The 10,135-nt window shown below is 46.8% G+C and overlaps 1 long non-coding RNA gene across 1 annotated transcript in view; it reads right to left on the bottom strand.

The window, feature by feature from the left end:
• LOC126506446 (uncharacterized) overlaps positions 1-8,261 on the bottom strand; it is a 34,044-nt gene extending 25,783 nt beyond the window's left edge. The window contains exon 1 of the long non-coding RNA XR_007593221.1: positions 7,967-8,261. This is a non-coding gene — a long non-coding RNA (uncharacterized lncRNA). The remainder of the gene's footprint in view (positions 1-7,966) is intronic.
• Positions 8,262-10,135: the final 1,874 nt, after the last annotated feature.

Genomic DNA, 10,135 nt, shown 5'->3' with positions numbered 1-10,135 from the left:
CTCTCTCTCTCTCTCTCTCTCTGTCTCACACACACACACACACACACACACACACACACGTTTTAGGCATTTGAATACTCAGTTCCCAGTTGATGGCTGTTTGGGTAAGTTTAGGAAGTGCGTCCTTGATGGAGGAGGTGTGTGTGTCACTGGGGAAAAGCTTCAAGGTTTCAAAAGACTCAGCTGTTTTGAATGTCCTCTCTCTGCTTGCTGCTTGTAGTTCAAGATGTGACTCTCAGCTTCTATTCCAGCCACCATGCCTGCTACCTCCACTTTGTCATCATGGACTCTAACCTTCTGGATTTGTAAGTCCCAGATAAACTCCTTTTTCTATAAGTTGTTTTGGTCATTGTAACGAGAGTCTTTCTCTGTCCTGCCAGCCAGAGCCCAAATAACAGCGGAGACTTCTTACTGATTATGAAAGCTCAGCCTTAGCTTAAGGTTATTTCTAACTAGCTCTTATAGCTTAAATTAACCCATTTCTATTCATCTACGTGCTCCCCCTCCTACACGTCCTGCTTCCTCTGTGTCCAATTGGCGACCCCCCCCTTTCTTCTTCCCAGAGCTCTCTCGGTCCAGAAGTCTCACCTATACGGCGTGCCTACTATTAGCCATTTAGCTTTTTATAAAACCAATCACAATGACATATCTCTATGCAGTGTAATCAAATATCTCTCAATGGTTCATGGTGTTTGATCGCATCCACAGGAAAGGAATAGTATATGCCAATACAGGTGGTAAAAGAGCAGAATTTTCCATGCCCTCTGCCTTCCACCTTGTGTCTACCTTCTCGTCACTGCAGAGCCCCTAAGTCCATGTTTGTGGGCATAAGTGTGCCAGTGTGAGGTTGGAGCTAGAGTGGCCAGCTGCTTCACTGATGTTTGTGTTTGGAGTCCCTGATGTGTCTATGTCACCTACTAAACCAGCTCGTCAAATAGCTTTCCCAAAATATTAACAATACAAGAGTCCTCAGTTACAATACGTTCAATGACCCTGCTAGGAAGAGTGATAAGTGGAATAAATGGGACCAAGGTTGGGGTTTTGCTCTTATTTTGTTTTGAAACAGGTCTCTTGTAGCACAGGCAGACTTTAAACTCACTTTGTGGTAGGAGATGAGTTTGAATTCCAGCCCCCGATTCCATCTATCGGGTGTTGGGATTATAGGTGTGTGCACTGCACCTGATTGATTTTCATTGTTGATTAAGACAAATTTTCATCAAGGAGCCCGGAGGGGCCTGGCACTCTCCATTCTCCCAAGCCAGTCTTTTAAGGGTAAGGATGACTGGCGTTTGACAGCAGGCCCAGGGCCAGGTGATCTGCAGAGCGCAGCTAAAGCGAGTACAATAAATCTGCACTAAAGATCGGCTGCTATTCCTAACACACTTGCCTGAACGTAAGCTTGTTATGTAAATGCCAATGTTCTATTGACCTGCATTTATGCCCTATGCTATTACTGAACATCATTTAAGGGCATTTTGTTGTTTTGTTTGAAGTAGAGCCTTAGTATGTAGCCCTGGCTGGCCAGGAACTCCTCGTAGCCCAGGCTGGCCTGAACTTGCATCTCTCCTACTGCCGCAGTCTCTCAAGTGATGGGATTACATGTAGAGGTGTTCTGCCGCACCCAGCTTTGTTTCTGAAGATTCCTAAATATGCTCAGCCACATGGGGTACGGCCTAGCAGCCCCAGCATCTCCAGCGTCACGGGCACGTATCCCTGCAGCCTCGCTGATGTCCTCACACCACATCACACTGGCTGTTTGTGCATGGAGCTCCCTCCTGGAGCACGCTCTGTGTTGATCTCCCCTCTCCTGGAAATGAGACTCCCAGGTGCTTGTCCTTTGCCTCACAGACCCATCTTCCATTTTCCACCTCGTTATCCCTCCTCAGCCTCGTGGAGTGTCACTGACCCTCGTCATGATACCTCTTAAAATATATCTATTTTATGTGTATGAGCGTTTTGCCTGCATGTATGTCTGTGCACTACATACGTGCCTGGTGCCTGAGGAGGCCAGGAGAGGGCGTCAGATCCTAGGACTAGAGTTACTGATGGTTGTGAGCCGCCAGGTGGGTGCTGGGAAAGGAGCCAGGTTCTCTGAACGAACAACCCAGTGCTCTTAACCACTGAATCATCTCTCCACGCCTCAGAACACCTCTTAGGTGACAGTTTTACATGCTTCAAATGGTTCTTGTATTCATGTCTGTCTGCTAAGCTTGCAGTTCCACTGTCCTGGGTCAATGTGTTTGACTTCAGTTTCACTGTTTACTCTCGGGCTGATTGGCGGTGTTCCCCACACGCCCTCTGATTGTGTCATGGACTGACATCCCAACACAATGCTGTCTCTTCTACAGAAAGAGAATTGATTTTATTTCATAATCACATGCTTCTCATCTCTGGCCTGACTCCTTTTTTTTTTTTGGCTTGTAATGTGGATGTGTGTTCATGTTCACATGTGTGTGGGCTCACCTATGCACATGTGTGTACACAAGCCAGAGGTTGATAATTGGATATCTTCTTTGATAACGCTCTAGCTTATACATTGAGATACGGGAAGGGAGGTTGGTAAGTGCAGAGATGGCTCAGCAGTTATAGCTAGTCTTACAAACAAAAAGATAAGAGACATCATCTCTCCAATGAATTCGGAGTTCACTGATTCAGATAATCCAGCCTGCCAGTTTGCCCTGAGGATCCTCTCTCCAAAACTGGTTCCTAATCTTGAACTCACTGAATCTTCCTCTCTTCTCTCTCCCTCCTTTCCCTCCCTCTCTCTGTCTTGCCTGGCTTACGTATACTGACTGATCTCAACTAGCTAGGTAGGCAAAGATAACCATGAACTCAGGATCTCCCTGCCTCCGCCCACTGCATGCTGGGATTACACGCTTGCACCACTACTAGTTTATATGATATTGGGGATGGAGCCCAGAGCTTCGTGGCTTAAGAAACAGCCACTCCGGAAGCCCGGACTCGAAGCCTCCCCTGCGAACAGAGGTGCGGACAGAACAATCGTAAAGACCCTTCGAGAGCGCCGGAACTACGAGCACCAACGCTTGGTGGAAGCCTGATAAATCCGGCTTGAAAGTCCGGCACCCAGACTTCTCCCTCCACACCCAGGGCCGGAAAAGGAGAGGCGGGCTGAACATCTTCAGCAGCCAATGGTCAGACCCGGGAACTGCCTGCAACATGCACAGGCCCCGCCCGAGTCTTCGCTGGGATTGGCTGGCTGCTCGCGGCACTCTACTTTGGATTGGCTGCTGGTCTACGGTCCCGCCCTGACACGCGCTGATGGGTTTCGGGTCCCGGTTTGGCTCCGGTCTTGGCTTGAGGCGGACGCACGGGTTTGGCGGCGAATGTCCCACAGGTAAGGCATCAGAGCGGCCGCCCCATGTTCCCTCGAGCTTTGCTCGCCCTAAGCTCCCGGCGGCCAGAACGGAGGGGTAGCATCTCCCGTCACCCTGGCGACAGCACTTCCGCAGGGCCAGTCAGGGCTGATCCCAAAGCCACAACAGGCTCCAAGCAGCTGCCTGGCCTAGAGTTAATGGAATGGCCCAGGCCACGAGCACGAGGACAGCGGGGACACCGAGACAGCTTGAGGATTCCCGAACTCGTCTGCTGCAGCGGCCGGGGCTGACATTCGCTTTAAAAGAAACAAAAGTAAAACACCCCTAGCAGGGCAGCAGTGGTGCAGGCCTTTCACCCCAGCACTTGGGAGGCGGAGGCACACCCTAAATCATAAAGACACAGAAACCAGTAAGATCATTGCAAGAGTCTTCGAAAGAAGTCACAGCTGAACCAGAAGAAACTTTCGTCCTTGTAAAGTTTTTTTTTTTAGAAGTCTTCACAAGCGATGAATTCACGCTTACCCTGCCCAACTACCAGAATCACATAGAAAATACCCTTTTGCACTCTGTGGTTAAAGGCTATCTAAGGCCCTGGCTAACTGAGACAGGGGTAAAATAGCTCAGGGTAGTCAGTGGATGCCCAATCAGCCCCTCCATCTGCCACCATGCAAGCTTCCTTGGTGCATTGGTCTCTTTGAAAACACTGAAATTGGCATTATCCATTTCCAGTTCTGACCTCCACTCTCCAAATTTAGCAAGCTTTTCACCTAGGAACTCAGTTTGCTCTCCAGGAATCTGGCCATTAAACTTCCATTCCTCCACTTTTCTTAATCCTTGGGACAAGAGAAACATTAAAAAACAAAAAACAAACAAAACTCCACTGGAAACAAATAGTATACTCTAATGACCGTTGTCTCTTATTTAAAAGGGGGGAAAAATCTAGCCAGACAATGACGGTGGAACATGCTTTTAATCCCAGCACTCAGGAAGCATGGACAGGCAGCTCCCTGAATTTGAGGCCAGTCTGGTCTACAGAGTGAGTTCCAGGATAACCAGGGCTACACAGATGAATACTGTCTCAAACGTGCCCCACCCCCCTCAAAAAATCTAGCCTTTTCCCATAGAAACAATGATCTTTCTTTTTTGTTTGCCATTTGTTTCTCAGTCAGGGTCTTATATAGCCCAGGCTGGCCTTGAACTTCTAACCCTTTTACCTTCAACTCTCCAGTGCTGGGGATTATAGGCATTTACCACCACACCTAGCAGAGGATAACCTTTTAAAGTAAGTTTTGGAAGCCAAGAGTGATAACACATGCTTGTGATTCCAGCACTGAGGAAACTCAGAGAGGAGATTGCTGCGAATCTGAGACTGACCTCAGTTGTGTAGTGAGTTCAAGACTATCCTGGGCTACATATGGGAGCATGAGCAAACAGTACCATACACAGTAGCTTGTTATATGCAGGGACTGTGCTGAGGATGTGGCTCAGTGGCAGAGCAGTCTCTTAATCTGTGTAAGCTAGCCCTGAGTGTGGCTGCCAGCACAGAAAAGCGTTGTTATTCTTGGAGCATGTCGCCAGTGTATGGTCTTCGCTGACTGTCCCTGCCATCGGTTTCATCCAAATGCTCAAGTATCCATCTCTGTTTGGAAGGACACACATAGTCACATACCAGGTAGGACTCCTACAAGGTACTGCTAGCCATCTACACTGCCATCAAAATTAAATCGCTGGACTCATGGCGGCCAAGTAGATCCAGGTCATCATATGATAATCAGAAGGTACACCCTGTGGTTTACCTCAGACTAAAACATTCTGGAGCCTTCTCACAGACCCCAGTAGTAAACTACACCATGAAATAATCTTTATCTCGGACCAAGAACTATTTAAAGAAATTCCCTTCCCTAACCGTGACGTTTCTTTGACACCTTTTTCTAGAGCTATGTCTTAGTTAGGGTTTTTATTGCTGTGATGAGACACCATGACCAAGGCAGTTGTTATTAAGAAAAACATTTAATTGGGGCTAACTTACAGTTCAGAGGTCTAGTCCATTCTTTATCTTCATGGTGGGTGGCATGTAGGCAGGCATGGTGCAGGAGAAGGGACTGAGAGTTCTACACCTTGGTCCACAAGCAGCAGGAAGTGAACTAAGTACCACACTGTGTGAGGCTTGAGCATAGGAGGCCTCAAAGTCCACCCCCACAGTGAGATACTTCCTCCAACAAAGTCACACCTCCTAATAGTTTCACTCCCTATGGGTACCATTTTTTTTTTTTTCCAAACTACCACAAGCTGTCACTCTAAAATGCAAGTGTGCTACATTGTTTGTTTTTTGTCAGCTTGACATCTGGGGAAAGGGATGTCCACCTCAAATGAGAAAAATCAGATTGCCCGTGGATAAGTCTGTGAGGCATTTTCTTGATTAATGATCCATGTGGGAGGGGCCATCCCGTGGTGGGTGGTGCTATTCCTAGGCAGGTGGCCCTTGGTTGTCTTAGTTACTTTTTTATTGCTGTGAAGAAACACCATAACCAGAGCAACTTAGTTAGAATGAGTGTTTGGCGTTGCTTACGGTTTCAGAGGTTAGCTCACAACTATCACACCAGGAAGCATGGCAGTAGGCAGGCAGACATGGTGCTGAAGCAGTAGCTAAGAGCTTACATCCTGGTCTTTGAGTTAGAGAGGCGGGAGGGGAACACTAACTGGGAATGGCATGGGCTTTTGAAACCTCAAAGCCCACTCCCAGTGACACACCTCCTCCAACAAGGCCACAGCTCCTAATCCTTCTCAGACTCTTCCACCAACTTTGGAACAAGCATCCAAACATCTGAGCCTATAGGGCCTGTTCTCAGTCAAACCACCACAATCGTACTTAAAATAATAACAAAAATGTGGGACATTTACACAATGGAATACTACACAGCAGAAAAAAATAATGCCATCTTGAAATTTACAGGCAAATGGATGGATCTAGAAAGCATCATATTGAGTTAGGTAACCCAGACCCAGAAAGACAAAAAATAATACGTACTCACTCGTAAGTGGCTCTTAGACATAAAGCAAAGAAAAACCAGCCTACAATTCTCAATCCCAGAGAAAATAGACAACAAAGAGGTTCCTAAGAGACATGGATCTAATCTACATGGGAAGTAGAAAAGGACAAGATCTCCTGAGTAAATTGGGAGCATGGAGATTATGGGAAAGGGTAGCAGGTCAGAGGAGAGGAAGGGAGGGGAGTGTAGAAAAATATATAGCTCAATAAAAACAATTTAAATATAATAAAATAATAATAGTAACAACAATAATAATAACAGCATCGAGCTGATTGAGCCATGGGAAGCAATCAGTGTTCCACCATGGTCTCTGCTTCCGTTCTGTCCTCTCCAGATTCCTGCCCTTTAGTTTCTGTTTCCCTCAGTGATGAACTATGATAGGGTGGGTAAGCCAAATAAGCCCTTTCTCCCCAAATTGCTCTTGGTCATGGTTTTTAACCACAGTAGCAATAAATCAGGACAGCCAGCTTTACCCTGTGTGTTGCCTGGTTTTGGTCTGAGAGCCCACCAGAGGCACATGGAAAATAGAGATGTGAAAAGTCCAACATAACTAGTAATAAAGGTCACAGGGGACCAGATTCAACCGTGTGTCTCACAGGCACCATTCCGACCTTGTCGGAAATGGCCCTGGTCTCTGTAATTTATGTATAAAAAGTTATATAAAGATCTAAGATGATCATGATAATGTGAACTTGGCTGTCACCTCCCTAGCAACTACCCCTGTAGGGGAAAGTTCAGGCATCACCTGGCGGCCAGTCTATCTGGCACACCATGCTCCTGGGTCTTCCCAGAGGTCAGATACTGAATTCTGAAGTAGTGTGGGTAGCTGGTAGTCAGCCTGTGGATAAGTCTGCACGCTCCACATCTCCTTTAGCGTGCCTCTTCTGCATAGAGCCCCTGGTGGCATGCACGCTCCCTGTCCAATCCGAGGTAAGCGCTACCGAATCAGTCGATAGGCTTCCTCTGGATACACAGCCTCTGATGTGCAGTACTCTAGAGTGCTTCATCCACACCCTTCACCGACCCACGAGCATTGCAGTCTTGTCAGGGGATGCCTGACAATCAGCTGTGTGGCAGATTGCAAACCTGAGGTCCTCCTGAAGCGCCCTTTAGATGCAGCCAACAACTCATAGACAGTCTACCCACATACCACAAACTCACTGAGCCATGTGGACCCTTTTTTCCACGTTCGAAAACTTACTATCTAGAAAAAGCAGATCTGAATATTTCCCTGAGACGGCACTGCCTGAGACTATGAAGCGCCACTCCTGGATCCCCAAACTGTGTCCTGGACACACTGAGCAGACAACTGCAAGTGCCTATGCGGCTGTTGGCTTGCTGCACTGCCCCTATGTAAATAAGAAGTCACCTCTGATCTCCAGTGTAGAAATGAACAGGTCAATACCCCACATCAAATAAAGGCTGTGCCGTCATGTAATTGGACTGACCTGCTTCCAGGAGTGGAAGCTCGTTTTAGTGGAACATGGGGCTGTGCGGTTCCCTTTGATCTTGTGAGTCTTTTCAACCTTGTTCTAATCTGTGTTCCTGCCCTCCATGGAGCTGTAACTCCCAACCTCTCACCTGAGTCTTGTCTGCGGCAATCGAGCTGGCTGTTTGCAAGGGAAACCTCGTGTCAGTTTGCCGGTGGGCCCGGGCAGGGCCTGACAGCCCAGTAGAATGACTGAAAAACTGCCGAGTCGGAACATCTGAATAAATAGCAGCTGCAGGGAAAAGCCTCATCTACCCTGACCTTTGATGAGTCGGGCAGACCTTTCTGCGGAGTCAGCTGTCACAACCCCCTGCAAGGGAGCCTCCTGGAGAGCGAAGGCATCCCAAGGGATTGAGTTGCATAAATAGACCTTATCAGACCTTCCCTCTGAAGCCTTACACCACACACACACACACACACACACACACACACACACACACACACACACACGTAGGCACGAACCATTCTTACCTTGACCTGGCTTTTGAAAGGGTTCCTCATAGAATAAGTGCGTGTGTATGCAATATGCCATTTTCTTATTGATCAGAAAACCAACCATGAAGCCAGGTTGTAAACTTAGATAAATTTTCCTCTCAGGGACACACTAGAGTTTTCCAATAGATCACATTATGTTAATAAGAGAACATTGATTTTGTCTAAAGGTAGAAAATTCAAATGTATGCTTGTGTCCTTGGCTTTTCTTCTTTTGAATGCACTCTGGGGAGAGTAAGCTGCCTAGTCATCTTGTACATTTGAGGACTGGCTGAAATCTATTTCCTAAGCCAAATGGCCTCTGCCCACACAAGTCCTGAAGGGATTTACTCTAGAGCAGCGATTCTCAACCTGTGGGTCACGACTCCTTTGGCAAACCTCTATTTCTAAAAATATTTACATTACAATTCATAACAGTAGCAAGAGTTACAGTTATGAAGTAGCGGCCAGGCAGTGGTGGCGCATGCCTTTAATCCCAGCACTTGGGAGGCAGGGGCAGGCAGATCTCTGTGAGTTCGAGGCCAGCCTGATCTACAGAGTGAGTGCCAGGACAGGCTCCAAAGCTACAGAGAAACCCTTTCTCGAAAAACAAAAAAACAAAAACAAAAAAAAAAAACCAGTTATGAAGTAGCAATGAACATAATTTTGTGGTTGGGGTCACCGCAAGAGGAGAAACTAACTGTACTGAAGGGTCGCAGCTTTCAGGAGGATGAGAACCACTGCGAGTCTCTGGGTGTCCTTTGCTATGAAGGCAGCCATCTTAGCAGCCTGGGCACTGGATGAGATTAGGACTGTACAGATGTTGGAAAGGAAGTATTTATTGTATCAGACGCTTCCTTTTTCCTAGTCTTGGAGTAAGCGCCTAAGAAGAGGAGGAAATAAAAAACACTATGTATTCATGCACGCACTTGTAAACAAAAGTGGGGCAGTAAGTCAAAAACTCATGAAAGACTCCAAGGAAGGGTGTTCCAGTTTCCTCTCGGTTGCTTTAAAAAACGTGACCAAAAGCTACATAGGCAAGGAAAGGGATTTATTATTTTATTTGGCTAATAATTCCAGGCCACAAATGATCACTGAAGGAAGCCAGTGCAGGAACTCAAACGGGGCAGGAATCTGAAGCAGCAGCTTCCAGAAGAACCATACTTGATGCCTTGATCGCAGGCTCATGCTTTGCTGGTTTTCTTACACAGTCGAGAGCCACCTGCCCAGGGATGCTGCGGTTCATAGTGAGCTGGGAGCGCAATTAATAATCAGCGCACCCCCTCTTCCAGATACATCCATAGGTCAGTCTTATCTAGGCAAGCCTCAATCAGGGCTTTCATCTCAGATATCTGCAGGCGGTGTCAAGTAAAACTAACCAGGACAAAGGAGGTAAACACTTTAAACGCTGAATATAGGCCTGGGTGTGGTGGTGCGCACATTTCATCCCAGCGTTCCAGAGTCAGAGGCATGCAGACCTCTGTGAGTTTGAAGTTAGCCTGATCTACACGGCAAGTAAAAGGCCAGACAAGGCTAGATCTTGTCACAAAAAGAAGTTGAATATAAACAAACTGACGGATATTGAACCAAACTCATACGTTATTAGTGTAGAATCACAAATTGTGAATATAGCCCGGGCAGATGCTTAGAAGGAGGTTTCTTCATTCTAATATGGTTATTGTCAAAGGAGGGTGTCTTACTTAGGGTTTCCATTGCTGTAAAGAGACACCATGACCACAGCAATTCTTATAAAGGAAAACATTTAATTGCAGTGGTGATTTAGTTTCAGA

This window comes from Alexandromys fortis, unplaced genomic scaffold (genome assembly GCF_014885135.2).
Source record: "Alexandromys fortis isolate MF-2015 unplaced genomic scaffold, M_Fortis_MF-2015_v1.1 scaffold_0, whole genome shotgun sequence".
Classification (NCBI taxonomy): Eukaryota; Metazoa; Chordata; class Mammalia; order Rodentia; family Cricetidae; genus Alexandromys; species Alexandromys fortis.
This window is presented reverse-complemented; position numbering and strand designations above follow the sequence as displayed.